Source organism: Dasypus novemcinctus, chromosome 6 (genome assembly GCF_030445035.2).
Source record: "Dasypus novemcinctus isolate mDasNov1 chromosome 6, mDasNov1.1.hap2, whole genome shotgun sequence".
In the NCBI taxonomy this organism is placed as follows: domain Eukaryota; kingdom Metazoa; phylum Chordata; class Mammalia; order Cingulata; family Dasypodidae; genus Dasypus; species Dasypus novemcinctus.
Genome location: NC_080678.1, coordinates 70,634,055 through 70,650,018, shown reverse-complemented (window position 1 = coordinate 70,650,018; position 15,964 = coordinate 70,634,055). Strand labels below are relative to the sequence as shown.

The window sequence follows — 15,964 nt, the reverse complement described above, 5'->3', positions numbered from 1 at the left end:
AATGGACACAGAGAGCAGACAATGAGGGGAATGGGGGGGGCGGGGAATAAAATAAAATAAATCTTTAAAAAATATATATATATATTCAAGAAGGTTGATGAACCTTACATCCTCATTGTCCTGCAGAAAATGTATAGACTTAGAGGGGAAGACAGGACAGGTTTTTATGCAGCTAATGGAGAGCATTAAACCTAATGCTGGCCACTAACCTTTCTAATGCTTCTGATTATATTTTATATTCATAACAATTTCCTGAACACCTTGATAAAGACTTCATTTGACTAGCCGTGGCAATCAATGAGTGAGTATCACGGGGAAGAATCCCAGGAAACCAGCAATGATTTGCAGTTAAGCAGTAGAGCTCAGCATCCTTCTGAAGCTTTCTGGGTTGTCAGAGGCAACTAACTTCTTGGGAATGGGTTCCCACAGAAAGGTGTCTCAGGGCAGGAAAAGGGGTAGCTCAAAGAACCTTTCATCTTACTATGATCTCAGAGGCTTTGAGGGCCTAGAAGCTAAGAAATGGTGCATATACCAAGGTTGGTATGAGGAAAGATTGTTCTCGAGCACAGTACTCTTATCTGTACCCGTGATAGATTTATGAAGGAGGAATTTGATGGAGCCATGCTGAGCTCCTTGATAAATGATAGAATTTCAACTAGTGTTGACCTTGGTTTTATTTTTTATTTTTTTACCTTACATGAAAAATCAAGAAGGAATTAAAACTGCTCAGTTTGTCGCCATTTTTAATATCAAATATATGAAATTAAACATAAAAAATTTAAAGTTATGTTCCTATTCCATACCATTTATCAAAGATTTTCACATTTGCTGTGCATCTTTCCTGAGTGATTTTTAAGTCTTTCCTCCCTCCCTTCTTTCCTTCCCTCCTCCCTTCTTTTATCTACCATCTATCATACTATCTATCAAATGTATATAATATTTATACACATGAATGGTATTATATTTGTTAGTCTAAAACTATGGCTATTTTTACATATTGGTAGATATAAAATTACATTAAAAACAAGCCACATAACATTTCATAGTGTGTACTATAATTTATTCAATCAGTGCCCTACTAATGGACATATAAATATATTTTCCTAATTTTGTTATAAACAAGGATGCAAAAAATCCATATATATATATATTTAAAATACTCCTGGTTTCATTTCTGATATAGTGATTCCTAGAAGTGGGTTCCCAGAAGTGAAATCACTATATCAAAGGATATACACAAAAAATTTTTTACTTTAAAAAAAGTTGGTTTAATTAGCATTCCAACATCAGTGTATGAGCATGCCTATTTCTGTTACCTCTGGCACCATTTGAAGCGCAACTGTCACATTTTTAAACTTTTGCCAACCTGAAGACTAAAACTAGTATCTCAGTGATTTAATTTGTAATTCCCTAACAGCTAGCAGGTTAAACATTTTTCTGGGTTAATTCTACATTTGTATTTTCTTCTCCTTTAATTGTCTATTCAAATCCTTTGTCTATGTTCCTACTGCATTTGTATTTTTAAAATTAATTTGTAGCAACTTTTTAATATATTGGATATTAAATCTTTATTAGCCCTGTCTTCCAAAAGCAAGTGACTTACAAAAAATTTTTTTAAGTAGCAAAACTTTTTATTTGATAGACTCAGTAAATACAAAGATAAAAGTACTGGTGCAGAATGTGGTCTTTAAATATCGTTGCTCACTAAAAATAAACCAGGGCTCTTTGGAAAGGTGGCTAATTTCAGATCTCAGGCAGGAAACGTACAAAAAGCACCTGAAACATCTTGACACACTAGAAAGGAAGTTATCAAAGACTACAGTGATCATATAACATGGACCCAGGAACCAATCTGAGTCACCTTCCACTGACCAAAGACGGAGAATGTGAGAATCAAAAAGGACATTAACTGCAATGAATAAAAACACATCAAGTTGTTTAAAGCCATGGGCTTACAATGATACTTAGAAAAACCTACATTAATCACATTTGGATGTTGCTAAAGAAAAAACTCATTTTGAAAACCGGTAAAGAAAGAAATTAATCATTTATTCTTCCTTTCCGATATGAACTTGTGTACCTCAGGTTAACCAGAGAGCTGAGTAAAATTAGAATATCACCCTTTGAAATAAGGGATCTAACACAATGATCCTTATGAATCCTCGTGGTTCACAAATTGTTCTGTGGATTCCTAATGATCCAGGCAAGGTCATCCCTGGCTGCTAACATCATGAAGAGATCAACATTAAGCAGATCCTCTAAGTCTCCTGATAGACTTTTGCAATATTCTTGCAAAAAAATCAAAACCAACTCTGATCAAACTTCTGGCTATTACTACCATATTATTGGAAATACAGGGGACAGAGGAGGAATATGTTAAATGATACTGTGCAGACACAACAGCAAAATCCAGACTTACAAAATAAAGGACACACTCCAGCAAATAAATTTCAAGACAACAAAATTTAAAGAGATGGACCAGAAACTTCTAGATTATAAAATGTATGAACTAATTTCAATGTTTGCACCTTATTTAGATCCTGATTTGAATACATAACTTAAAAAATAGGAGACTGTTGAGGAATGTTAACATTGATATTAAATTTGATATTAAGATATTAATTTTCTCAGTGGATAGTGCTATGTAGCTTTTTTTTAAAAAATAATATCCTCTATGCTTTAAAAATATCTGCTAGTAATATTCACAAATAAGATGATATGTTGCCTGGAATTTGCTGCAAAATAATCTGTGCGATGAGGGTGAAAGTGGGTATGAAAGAAGATTGGCCATGGGTTGATAAGTGGTGCAAGTGGGTAACAGGTATGTGGGGGTTCATTATACTACTCCACTTTTGTATATGCTTTAAAATTTCTATAGTGAAAGTGTTTTGCTATTTTGTTTTTTTAAGTGTGGCTGTCTTGTTAAGTGAGGTTGCAGGTGTTCAATTCTCTGTTGGCTCAATTCCCATCTTCTTGCCCCCTGATTCTTCTGGAAAATCTCTGGGACACCACTAGAATGACGCTCCTTTGAGGGCAGGGATTTTTGGTTAGTTTCTTCCCAGTTGTGTTTGAAACAGTGTCTGGCACATAGTAGTTCCTCAGTAAGTATTTGTGGAATGAATGAGTGGCTCTCAAACTGACTGATATTAGGCTAGTTTCATTAGGCTCCCTCAGGAAAAGCTGGACACAAGCCTGAGATCATGCATATCATGGGTCTCTTCACAGTCTAGAAACTATTGGGGCACACAAATACACTCATGGCTATTTTCAAAACTGGAACAAAAGAGATCGGTTTCCTCTCACAAGCTTAGATCTTAAATTGCCTCTTGTCTCCAAGTGGCAAGGCTGGTCCCTCCCATGGGTCAATGCAAGTCCCACTTCATTGCCTTCAAATCGGAGCTTCTCAACTTCGGCTGTGCAGTGACCTATAAGGTGCATGTTAAAGGTTTCGAGAACAAATGTGGCTCAAGCAGTGGAATGCCTGCTGTCCACATGGGAGGTCCCAGGTTCGGTTCCCGGTGCCTCCTAAAAAAATAAAAACAAGCAACATGTAAAACAACAACAAAAAACCAACTCAAGGGAGCTGATGTGGTTTGATACTTGGGCACTGGTTTTCCACATAGGTCCAGGGTTCAATCCCCGACCCCCAGTACCTCAGGGGGAAAAAAATATATATATACACACACACACACACACACACACATACATATATATACACACACACTCACATAGACACACACATATGTTCCTGGGCCCCATCTTCAGAGATTCAGATTCCAGAGAATACTGACTTCAGACAAACTAATGTAAAACAAAGCTCCACTGGTGATTCCGAGGGTCATAAGCACAGTTACCCAAATTATTTCCTCAGTCTTGGCCTGGCCTTGGACCACAAAGCTGTGGTCTAATAAAATCACTCCTATATGATCTCCCTCTTGGCTGGAGGCTGAATCACTTTCTCACAGAGCACCTGAGAACTTTTACCGCACATACATGGATGGAATTGCAGGTCCATCATGAGCCTGCTCCTCGGCTCCTCTGTTCAGCTGCCTGGATTTGTTTTCTGAAGTTGAAACATTTTGCTTTTATGGGGCACTTACTCCAAACTCTCAGTAGGCAGCCCTTCTGCCTCAGAGCTGAATTGTCCCGCTTCTTTGTTTTTAACTAGCATTTTTAACTAGTTTCTGGAGGTGGGGCTTCCTGCTGCTGCAGTTACTCTCTGGGCTAGTGCGTTCAATTGGTATTCTCCCTGCAAGTTAACTCACAGATAAGATTCCTCCCTAACTTTCAAGTCTGGCTGATTCTTCCAGGGGCCTTGACCGACTTTTGCTTTTCTATTATATAACCTTATTGATTAATCAAAACTATTGCTCACAGCTGCTGGTTAATGGATGATGGCTCTGGAGTTTGCCTGAATACAATTATTTATTGCTTTATTGATGTGCTACTTATTACTCTGTTAAGTACCATAGGGTGTTTAATTATGTGAAAGGGAAGTGCAAAGGCAGCTGCTGAAAGCTGGAGTTAAAGAGCCCCAGTACCTGAGTTCCTGACAATGTGTTATAAAACAGCTTTAAAACACATGCACACACAAAGGAAAAACCTCATTCCAGAGTTTAATGAGCTTGGAAACAGAAAGGGCTGGGGAACTGCCATGCCACTTTGGGGCCTGATATTAGCCACAGCACAAGCAATGAAATCTGAATATTTTAAATGAAAGGGGAACTTTTTTTCAGGCTTTCATGCATTTTCTATTTGTTGCTATTGATTGAAGTGGCACCCATGATAAAGGCAACAGCTAGAGGGTAGATAGGACTGAAAAGTGGCACTTGTTAGGTGGGGGGAGCCTAACCTGGCCCACGGGTTCCAAGGAATCTGGGTTGGTTTCTCATGGGTAGTCAACTCTTGCCATTCCAGAAGACCAGAGAAGCTTTTGAAAGAAACATAACCGGTAGCCTGCTGGAGTACTCACCACACTTTGAATCTCATTCTCAATGGGATGAATTCCTCATCACCACGGTGACGACTTCTTTGCCTCAAGGGGGTTGGTGAAGTGGGAATTTGTGCCTGTGTTTGAGTAACATTCATATTCCTAAGTCTAAGCAATCACCAACAAGAGAAGAAAGTTCCATTATTTTGATAATTTAGACTGGAGGTTTTCAAATTATGTTCTGGCCAGTCTTATTTCAAAACTGGGCAGGCTCATTCACCATGTGCTAAACTGAGAAAGCTGAATCTTCGGACAAAGACTAAGGGGCTGGGAGCCAGTGGGCAGTCTCCCTGGGAACCCAGCACTCCACCCCCACTTCCGGCAAGCCTGGGGCTTCACCACCTGTAGATCTCCTCTGCCCTAGGAATCTCTTGAGAAGGTACCCCCTCCACAGTTTTTGATTTTGGGAAATTGGGAGGGAATATCTTTTCTAATTTCCTATCAAATCCAGAACAAACCATAAGCAAATAATCAGAGAGACACGTATAGATATTAACATAAATAATTGGTGTGATGGATTTGTGTTGTAGTATAAAGAACTCTCGGTGTGGATTAAGAAAGACTTGAAAACCCACCTCTGCCACTTTTCAGTTGGATGGCTGGAACAGTCACTTAATTTCTCTGAACCTTGCTTCTGTATTTGTAAAATGAACAAAACAATAGCTACATCATAAGCTTATTGTGGGCATTATCTGAGATAATAGATATAAAAAGCACAGCCCTGTTCCTGACACATGGTGGATGAGAAAATATTATTGTTCAACCTTTTTCCTGATAATAAATGTAACACTCTTTTTAGATAAGAAAAAAAGAGATCACTTTTTGATTTTTAATGTATTCCTTTCTAGACTTTTATCCATGCTGAATATTATACAGATTACGTACTTGTAATCTTAAGTGAAAAATGCCAGGATATAAATTTCATATAAAATATTTTCTTTTTTTAGAAGTATATTTTTACAAATATATTTTCTAAATATTTTTGAAAATATTTATAAAATTGGGAATTATATATCCTAATTTTTAAAAAACCATTTTATCATAAACAGGCTCTTTTTGGGGGAAGGTTTGTTTGGTTTTGGAACTTAAAGTTGGTTCTTAAGAATTCCTGGGAACTAAATTTTTGCTCAAGAACATTAAAAAAAATTGTTTACAATACTTAAAAGCCTAGATTAGTCCCATCTGATAGGGAAGGTCTATATGAAAACGGGGACTTATCCATCATAAGGACTCAAGCCTTAAGGGGCCGCATATGACTGTGGGTGAACTCTTAGGTTATAGACACAGGCAGTCAGCATGTGAAGCTCTGCTCTTCAACTTATTAGCTTTAACTTGATCTTGGAGAAGTTCCTCAATGTTTCTCAGCTTCAGTTTCACCATCTACAAAAAGGGATACTAATAGCAGCTAGTGCAGAGGACTGTTGTGAGGAATAAATGAGAAAACATAGGTAATGCCCAATGCCGGACACAAAGTAAATGGACAGTGAATAAATAGAAACTTAGCGATTATTATTTGATTCTTGGAGTCTCCTAAATTAAAGCAAGCTCATTGAGATGCAATGAAGGTAGCTGATTGTATGCAGGACTAATTACTTAAATTTTCTCTTGTTGACTTGGCTGAATTCTTCTGGAAGGCTTAGATTTATCTTAGTATGAGAAAAATCATTTGGAGGGCAGTGATCATGGCATTTTCTTCTCTTGTAAAGTATATTCATATTCAAATGATCAGCCCAATGGTAGTTAATAGTTTAAGATATTATTCTATCAGGAAGCTGAAAGTGAAAAAAATTATGAGTTAATGTTTCTTTATTTGGTTTTTATTTACTATAGTTACATTTTGAGTGGCATCATGGTGTTCTGACATTGCAGGAAGTCAGTGTTTTAAAACCCTCTCTTTGGCATCAGGCAGACCTGGGCTTCAGTTTTATGTGGCATGGACAAGTAACTTAACTTCTCTAAGCCTCAAAATGATCATCTTTGAAATAGGGATAGTAAAGGGGCATTCATCTTTGTATTCTCCACTGTTCCCGGCACATAATTAGTGCTCAGTTCTGAAGGGAGGACTTTCTGGCTAAGTTTTAGGCTTCTGTCTCCTGGTTTCGTGTGCTCGAGGCCCTCCTTGCCTGCCCATTCCTATCGGCCCCACTCAGATCACTGGTCGTAGGAGTTCATGGTTCAATGGCTCCTGCTCTAAATTCTGTGCTTGGTTCAGTGTGAATTGCCATGAACACTCTGTTCTGAACCTGAACCTGCAGAATCTTTTCCTGATGGAGATAGACTTTCATGCCTGTTCTGACCAACTGGCGAAGCCTCATTGATGAGTTGAACTCCAGTCCCTCTGGGCACCTGTGTGCATCCCTATAGGTCTCTGGACAATCCTAAAGTCTGTAAACTCATCTAGTCACAAATCGGACTTGGGGCATTTGGAGCAATGGAGATGCCGTCCCCTGCATTTGCAGAATGATTGGTGCATTCAAAACCCTTTCCTGCTTAGAAATGAGGTGTTGCATAATAAAGGACTGTGTTAAGGGTTGTATAAAGTGTCTCTCATCTGTGATTTAATTCTCTCATGATATCTGCTGAGGGCCTCATTCTATGGAAAGAGCAATGGGCAATTTTGTCTCTATTTTAGACATGGGGAAATGCTGCATTCAAGAGGTTAAATGACTCGTTTTAAGATTTATGGATAGGGAAGCAGACTTGTCCCAATGGCTAGGGAGTTTGCCTACCACATGGGAGGTCCGCGGTTCAAACCCCGGGCCTCCTTGACCCGTGTGGAGCTGGCCCATGCGCAGTGCTGATGCGCGCAAGGAGTGCTGTGCCATGCAGGGGTGTCCCCCGTGTAGGGGAGCCCCACGCACAAGGAGTGTGGCCCATAAGGAGAGCTGCCCAATGTGAAAGAAAGTGCAGCCTGCCGAGGAATGGCACTGTACACACGGGGAGCTGACACAGCAAGATGATGCAATAAAAAAAAACACAGATTCCCGGTGCCACTGATAAGGATAGAAGCGGTCACAGAAGAACACACAGCAAATGGACACAGAGAGCAGACCACTGGAAGGGAGCGAGGAATAAATAAATAAATAAATAAATAAAAGCAATTAATTAAAAAAAAAAAGATTTATGGATAGTTGGTGGCAGACATGGGATTTTAAGTCAGGAAGTTGGGAAGCGGACTTGGCCCAGTGGTTAGAGTGTCCGTCTACCACATGGGAGGTCCACGGTTCAAACCCTGGGCCTCCTTGACCCATGTGCAGCTGCCCATGCGCAGTGCTGATGTGTGCTAGGAGTGCCGTGCCACACAGGGGTGACCCCGCATAGGGGAGCCCCATGCACAAGAAGTGCGCCCCGTAAGGAGAGCCGCCCAGCGGGAAAGAAAGTGCAGCCTGCCCAGGAATGGCGCCACACACACAGAGAGCTGACACAACAAGATGATGCAACAAAAGGAAACACAGATTCCCGTGCCACTGACAACAACAGAAGCGGACAAAGAAGATGCAGCAAATAGACACAGAGAACAGACAATGGCAGGGGGGGGGGGCGGGGGGAAGGGAAGAGACATAAATAAATAAATAAATTCTAAAAAAAAATTAAGTCAAGGAGCTGACTCTTGAGCCAGTACAATAGCAGTGAGCACTTTCCATGTGCCAGTTATAATACCAAGCCTTATATTGTTTACTTGTATGTCAGAGCATTTAATTTTACACAGTAGGCATTTAACCATGGAATAACTGGGACTCAGAGAAGGAAAATAACTTGCTCAGCTAGAAAGTGAGATTTAAATTTGGATCTGTCTGCCACAAACCTGAGCTCTTAACCAACGTATCATAGAGTTTCCTGAGAAAAGTTTGAGCTTTTTGACATTAAATAAACAAAGCATAAACCATATGTGTGAATCATTTAAAAAATCCACTAGCTGATGTCATAGTCTGTTCTTCTTTCATTCAACAAATATTGATTAAGTCCTTATAATGTGTCAGCTACTATTCTAGACATGATAAAGGACTGCAGTTAAATTTCTCAGAAGTTATTGCTTGTATCAAGGCACGCCACCAAAGGGGCCTGTCAGAACCTGTCCCATAGTTCCTTACCCTTACGATGTCGGTGCACGCCAGCCTGCTTTCCACCTGCCAGCACCTACATTTGCTTGAGAGCTTCCTTTGGCCATCAAAACCTGCTTTGCCTGCCTGTGTGGCCAGCCTCAGTGCCAGGGAATTAACTCCTCTTAGGAAATGCCTCATCTGTGATGGAGGCTGGTATTTAAATACCCCAGTTCCCTCCTTGCTGTTGGGATAACTGAAGAGAGTGCTGTGTGCTGGCTCCCAGGGTTTCCCCGTTGGGATTAGGCGCAACCGCAGTGGTTGCTGGTTTGATAATAAGCCTCCTGTTGATGGCTTTCCCTATTCTGTGTCACTTTCCTACTCCCCTATTGGTGTTGCCTTTTCCTCTCAAATAAACTGCTTGTAGTCAAATTCATGTTCTCAGGGTCTGCTTTTGGGGGTATCCAAACTAAGACAGGGGTCATAAGATGCTTGTTCCATCCTTAGTATATGCCTTCATTCTTAAAAATATAGGCAGCCATATTTAAGTTGTCTTAGGAGTTAAAGTTCTTGGTCTAGTAGTGGCCTAAATTTACCTCAACTTCTCCATGAGTTATGTTGGACAGAGAGCTGTCCAATACCCTATATCCAGGACCCTTAGTATATATTGAAGAAATGATGTAACAAATTTTCTCCCAAGAGAAAACTCTTCCTATTTTGCAGGGATTCACTTTGTGAGGCCTACTGGGATAAAGGATACTTAGAGAACAAGGTGTTTGAGTATGGTATTATTTTCCTTTTCCTACCAAGGTTTACCATTTCCAAGAAAGCCTTTATTGCTCCTACTGAAAAGGGAAGTACTTATCTATTCGTCATGCTGGTTTTTAAAGTTTATTGAATTTCAGGGGTCTGACACCTCCCATCCCTCCCCGCCCCCTCCCCACCTCCACCCAAGCAATTGGGAACACTATCTAACATCGAAAGTGGGTAAAGGGCACAGTCCTTGTAGGGATTCATGGAGCTGGGGACAGCAATTGGAAGATCCTGTTCAGGGTCCATTTAGTGATAATACAGTCCATCCTGGAGAATAATCAGAATAGCAAAATAACTTTGGTAAGTTTACGTGGTTTTAAAAATATAATCTCAGGGGTTGGTGGTGGGAGTTGGAAACGTCCAGTCTATGGAGACAAATGATTTTCAACCTCAAAATAGTTTGTACTTTATTTTTACTCAGCCAACAAACATTCTCTTTTGGAGTCGTAACCTAATTTCCCAGAGTTGCCTGGCCTATCTTTCTCCTTTAATTTTAATGTTCTGCCCGAGTCGTTAAGGTCTCAGTTGGTTAATGTTTAATGCTCTCCACGACCAGTGTTTGATGTTTACACTTTATTGGGCTAACCAAATTTGTAGAGCAAATTAAAAGTGTGCGGGTCTTTGGCAAGCCACGTTTAGATATGTGTTGCTCAGAAACCTCCTTGTTCAATACTGCATGCCCCAAATAGTTTCAATTAAATATTCTCCTTTCCTGGCAGGATCTGTAGCTTTTCCCATCGCTTTTGAGGAGCTATCACTTCCTGGATTTACAGCTGTCAGCCTCATGACCCTGTGTTTCTGGAGAGCATGTCACAGTAGAAAGCTCAACTTCCGTGTGAAGTGAGAGCATCAGCAACAGGTAACCTATTAAACCAGATTGACCAAAAACCGGCAAAATACCCTGGAGGAAGAATGGGGGTTTCTGGGGGAGGAGGGTTGGTGTGGAGAAAGGAGGTAGGACTGAGGGATTGGTATCATTGTTTAAAACACACAGACAACACACACACATACTCTGCAAGAAAACCTATAGGTGTAATAACATAGTTTAGGTAAAGAACCATTCTGTAATTACCTGAAGAAACATATTGTTTCTCTTACCCGTGGTTTTTTTTTTTTGAACAAACTGAAAAGGCAGTTGGGTATGGCACAGCAGAGAGTTTTAGGGGAACCAAACCTTGGGTTCCAGGCCCAGCTGGGTCAGAGCTCCCGGTGTCCTTGGCGGAGCCCTGTGGTTAACCTTGCTGGGCCTCATCCATCACAGAAGAGGGTGGGCTCTGAACAGGGTGTCTCCCAATGTGGACATTTTGCAATCTAATCCTCTCTTTAGCCTAATCATAAAATTCCTGAGGAGAGGAAAGTAGGGCATACAAAAATCTTGAAGGAAACAAGTTTCCCAAATGATCGCCCATAGACTACAAATTACCTTTAATTTTACTCGGAGATTGAGTTCCTTGTGGCTGATTGGTGGCAAACCCTTCTCCATTCTTCTGAACCAATGTTCTCTTTCATCCTTGCTGGAAGATACCCGGTTTCGACACGGTGTGAGAAAATGTTAAGGTTCTGGACTTTAATCGGCAGATGAACATGAGGAATTCCCAAACTGGAGGGTCATTGATACACTTGTGGACTCAGGTTTCCTCTGTCTCCTCAAGGCTACCAGGGAAAGCCAGGCCAGGTCCCAGCGATAGCTGCTTTCCTGGCACGTCAGCAGCGGCTGAACACTAACGTGTTTAACAGTTGGGCTTATTTTTAATCTACTGTATTAGGAGCACAAATTTAATCAAGAACAAAATGTTACCAATGTTATTTTTTGTTCCCGCATATGCATATATCTTTAACACTGTTTTGCATTCCCTTGTGCTACAAAGCTCTCCATCTGACATCTGACTTATTTCATAACATTCTTTTTTTTTTTTTTTTTAAGTGCAAATATATGTGGAGGAAAAAGAGAAACAAGGAGCTGGATTTCCACTCAATGCAGCCCCCCTGCTTAAAGAAATAACTGCAGTACAGATTTTAACAATTAACATTCCTGCAGTGAATGTCGTTAGGGATGGAGCTAATAAATGTTTTCAAACACTCCTCAGCTCAAATCCACGTTCAGCTTATTTTCTGTCATTTGATGGCACGGGTAGGTAGAGACATTCCTCTAAGCTTCCCCCCCCCCCCCCCCAGTCAAAGAAAGAGATCTTATCTCCCTGCCCACCCTAACTCCCCACTCACCCCTTTCTTCTGCCCTCCCCTCTCTGCTATTTTACTGAAACTTGACTTGCAGGCCAACAGGCTGGTCACAGATTAATTTTACTCTGTGAGGAACACCAAGCATTTTGGTCAGGACACATGAGAACCCTGTTATAATATTACCGTTTTTCTAAATTAAATATTAGGAAAAATTAAACTGAATTGTAGTGCGCAGTGCACTGGAAAATATTCCTCTGCCAAACACTCCTCTGTGATAAATGCCTGAGTAAGTGAAATCACAATAAATATGCACTACTTGAAAAACCTAGATTATTCAGGTTTTAAGACTTATAGCTAAAAGTGGTTTAATGTTTCATGCCTAATAATAGATTACTCCTATCACATTTCTAACCTTTATTTCTCCTCGCTTTGAAGTCCAGCCATATAAAGGTTGTTTGTAGAACCACACGAAAGTTAAAGCAAATATTACTTAGAGTGATTCATGCTAGCAAGAATTTGCAATGAAGGCGGAGGCTTTTTTTTTTCTTTCTGGTGTGTGTGTATGTGTGTGTGTCTGAATCAAAGGAAATGAAATGTTTGTAATATTTTTTGGTTGATAAATTTATTAAAATATTTTAGAGGCTTGTAGTAAAGGCACAGCTGACATAAACAGACTGACTGGAAACAGATTATATTCTGCTCTGTGGGGGAGGAGGAATTTAAAGGGGGGGAAATTCCCTGGATTTCAAAAATTGCCACCAGGTCACAGCAATACTTAATTAACTGAATACATTAACGGAGGGCTATACCATAGATGCTAAAAAAAAAGAGAAGGGGTAGTCAAGTACATTTAATCCCCTGTTCTTTGCTTACAGATTAGCCTTTCAGAATGAGCAACCTGATTTTTTTTTTTTAAGGATCCATTTACCTTCCAGAGCTTTTCATAGCAAAACATTTTGCATGGTTGCAAAAGAAATTAATTTGTTGCCAGTTGCTCCATACTGGCAGGAATTCTGAATAAAGAATGTAAGCAATCTATCTTTGTTTGCAAGATATAATTAATCTGGCAGTTAAAATTCTTTGGAAACATTCTGATGACTTATGTGGAAAAGTAACGCAGCATTTTCAAAGAAAACTCAGAACTGAATGCAGGGGAAGATAAAAGATATATGAAGTGTTTGTTCTAAGCGATACTATTCATTTAAAGATCATAATGTAACCCCACCCTAGCAATTATTGTGAAAAACAAGACAAATCTCCTTATATAGCTTTCTGACACAGTTTTGATTTGAGAAACAAAATAAGCACATTACTGTTATAGTCTAATAGACTGCAAGCTGTTTTATTAGAGTCAGCTGAATCCTGTTTTGCATAAAAAAGAACTCTGTTTGCTATCAAGAACACATTTACATTAATATGACTTTGACAAAGTAAAATAAAATCGCATTAAGATGATGTAAGTAGATAAGACAATGAAATCTCTGTGAGAGAGTTTTGGCACACTAATTACAGTCAAGTCCCTGCAGGAAAAGAACATATTTTTACACCAACTATCCGTGTGTTTGAATATGTAGAGAACCCAAAATGCAATCCTTGGTTTAGGTATTTCCTGAATATATTGTGTTTCTGTTTTTCTGAGGTAGTTTTTTTTTTTTGTTGTTGTTTGTTTGTTTTAAAAGGAGATTGCCTGATAAATAACACTTTCATTTACAATAATATAAGCAAGTTTCTTTCTGAATACTAGCCTGTAATCATCCTGATTATTTTAAGGGACTTTCCAATATAGGGCAGCTGAAAACAAGGTTTTAGATTACATGGTAATTTAGGAATGCATGAAAAGCTAAGCAGTTACCACAATAGGGTTCTGGATAAACTTCATGGTTTTATAGAGCAAAACATAACAACATATGTTTTGTGATTTGTTTCAATGATTTTTCTATATTTTTTTGTTCAGGTTCTATCAAAATATTTGGAGGCCTCATCTGTGTACAGCGTTTTTACAACCTTATTTTGAAAACTTTGATGTCTCTCTTTTTAGTTTAGTTATTAAAAGAGAGGCCATGATGGATGATGATAATGCTGTGGATTTTATGACTAATCAGTTCTTGGCAGTGGCCATATTTCTTCCATAGTGAAACTTTAATATTCCTTTGGCCTTGTATAGGCTTAAAAACTTTTTTTTGGAACTGTGCTACACCAGCTACTTATTAAGTATTACTAAACAGTTATTGCACAAAAGTTAGCACTCTGATTTAACATCTGACAAAATGAACTGACAAGGGAATAAAGGCTTTCTTCTCTTCCTGGGCTTCTCACAGATTTTGGGTGCCTCCTTTCTCTCGCTGTTTTCAAGGCAAGGGAATGCAGAAAAACGAATAAGATGGTGACAAATTTGCGTGGGAAGAAAGAGTTCCTAGGGGTGAGATGGGCTGCCATTTGCATTTCCTCTTCTAGAATTCTCTTTGTGAATATGCAATTTTTATGAGGAGTCTGACTTTCTGCTTGCAGCCTTTGATGTATTGTTCTTGAAGTTGCAACAACAAACACCAGGTGTCTCCACTTAGCTGAGCTAAAGGTTCTGAAAAGGAGGGCCAGTTTGCCAGGAAAAGATGAAGCAGCCTTCCCTATCCCTGGTGTCCCTGGTGGCTGTCATTGTAAGCCCAGAATGGCGGGCCTGGAGGTAGGAGAGGGGAATTCACTCTTTCATGAGCTTTCAGTTTAGAGCCTGTTGACTCATATCAAACCTGTAAGGAAACCTTATTTTCGTGTGGGAGTCATGAAGGCTAGCGCCCTTGGAAACTTTGGTGTGCTGGGAAAGGAAAGTGAACCCGGCCGCTGTGACCAAGATTACATTCCTGGTCTATTCTGATAGGGACCCACCATCTTGAAGGTGCGAGGCCAGTACCGGATGGGTGGGAACCTTCCTCTTTCGGTAAAGACAACTCCAATCGGCCTTCTGCTTAGGGACAATTCTGAAGGTACAGCAGCTTATGAGTTGGGTCAGATGACTTCTTCCCTACTAGTGGCCAATGCCTCAAATTCTAACTTGTGAATTCCATTAAAATGATTCATTTCTTCAACAAATATTTATTTAATCCCTACTGTTTGCCAGGTGCCATCTTAAGCAGTGAAAAAAAACTAGATTAACTGCTCTCCTAGAGCTTGCATTAAAATATACCATTTATTTCTACATGATACCTGGGTAACACTTGATGCCAGTGTTTCCCAAAATATATTTTGTGGCTTCCAAAGACAGTGGTAGATGTTGTGCTGAGAAAAGTTTTCGTATTTAATTATGCTCTAGAACTGCTGGGTTAAACAAAAGTTGAACAGGTTTCTAGATGCAAAAATTCTCAGTTGCCTCTATATGCTAATTTGCATTTTCTTCCTTTCCAAGAGATATCCTATTTCTCAAATGTATTTGGCCAAGGAATCATTTAATTTTGACCTAGAAATTACCTGAGGTGCAAGTGAATATTTTGAGGAACATACTCTGGGGAAAATTTCTGTATGTGGTGGATGCTCAGAATCTTTCTCCTTCCCGAGGTAAGCATGAGGTAAAATATGGACAGTGGAAGGAAGCAAAAAAGTCAGGGCTAGGAGGCCACATGTCAGAGGAGGGCAAAGTTTTGTTTTGGAGAATGTAGCAGTGGGAGCTGTACTAGTGTCATTATCAGAGAAAAGCTTAGTTTTGTTTTGGGCAGTTGTCAAAGATGAGATGAGATAAACTAAGAGAGATAGGTTCTAAACTCAGCTCTGCCCCTAACTGGTTATGCAATCTTGGGTAAATCACTTATTTTCCTTAGTTTTATTTCCTCCTTTATAATGATAAACATTGAATATATATTAAGTCATTTAATCAATACTGGCCTTCAAGTTAGGTCTCAACCCCTGTTTTACAGATAACAAGTCTAACAGAAAGATCAAGAAACTTGCCCAA

General features: G+C 39.6%; 1 long non-coding RNA gene across 2 annotated transcripts; it reads right to left on the bottom strand.

Annotated features, from left to right (window-relative positions):
* Positions 1-1,328: 1,328 nt before the first annotated feature.
* Positions 1,329-11,529, bottom strand: LOC139439110 (uncharacterized). 2 transcript variants are annotated; one of them, XR_011648944.1, is made up of 3 exons: positions 11,267-11,529; positions 4,973-5,098; positions 1,329-3,525 (listed from the first exon to the last, which is right to left on the bottom strand). It is a non-coding gene; the product is annotated as an uncharacterized lncRNA (long non-coding RNA). The 2 variants fall into 2 exon arrangements; XR_011648945.1 differs by lacking the exon at positions 11,267-11,529 and adding an exon at positions 5,566-5,635.
* Positions 11,530-15,964: the final 4,435 nt, after the last annotated feature.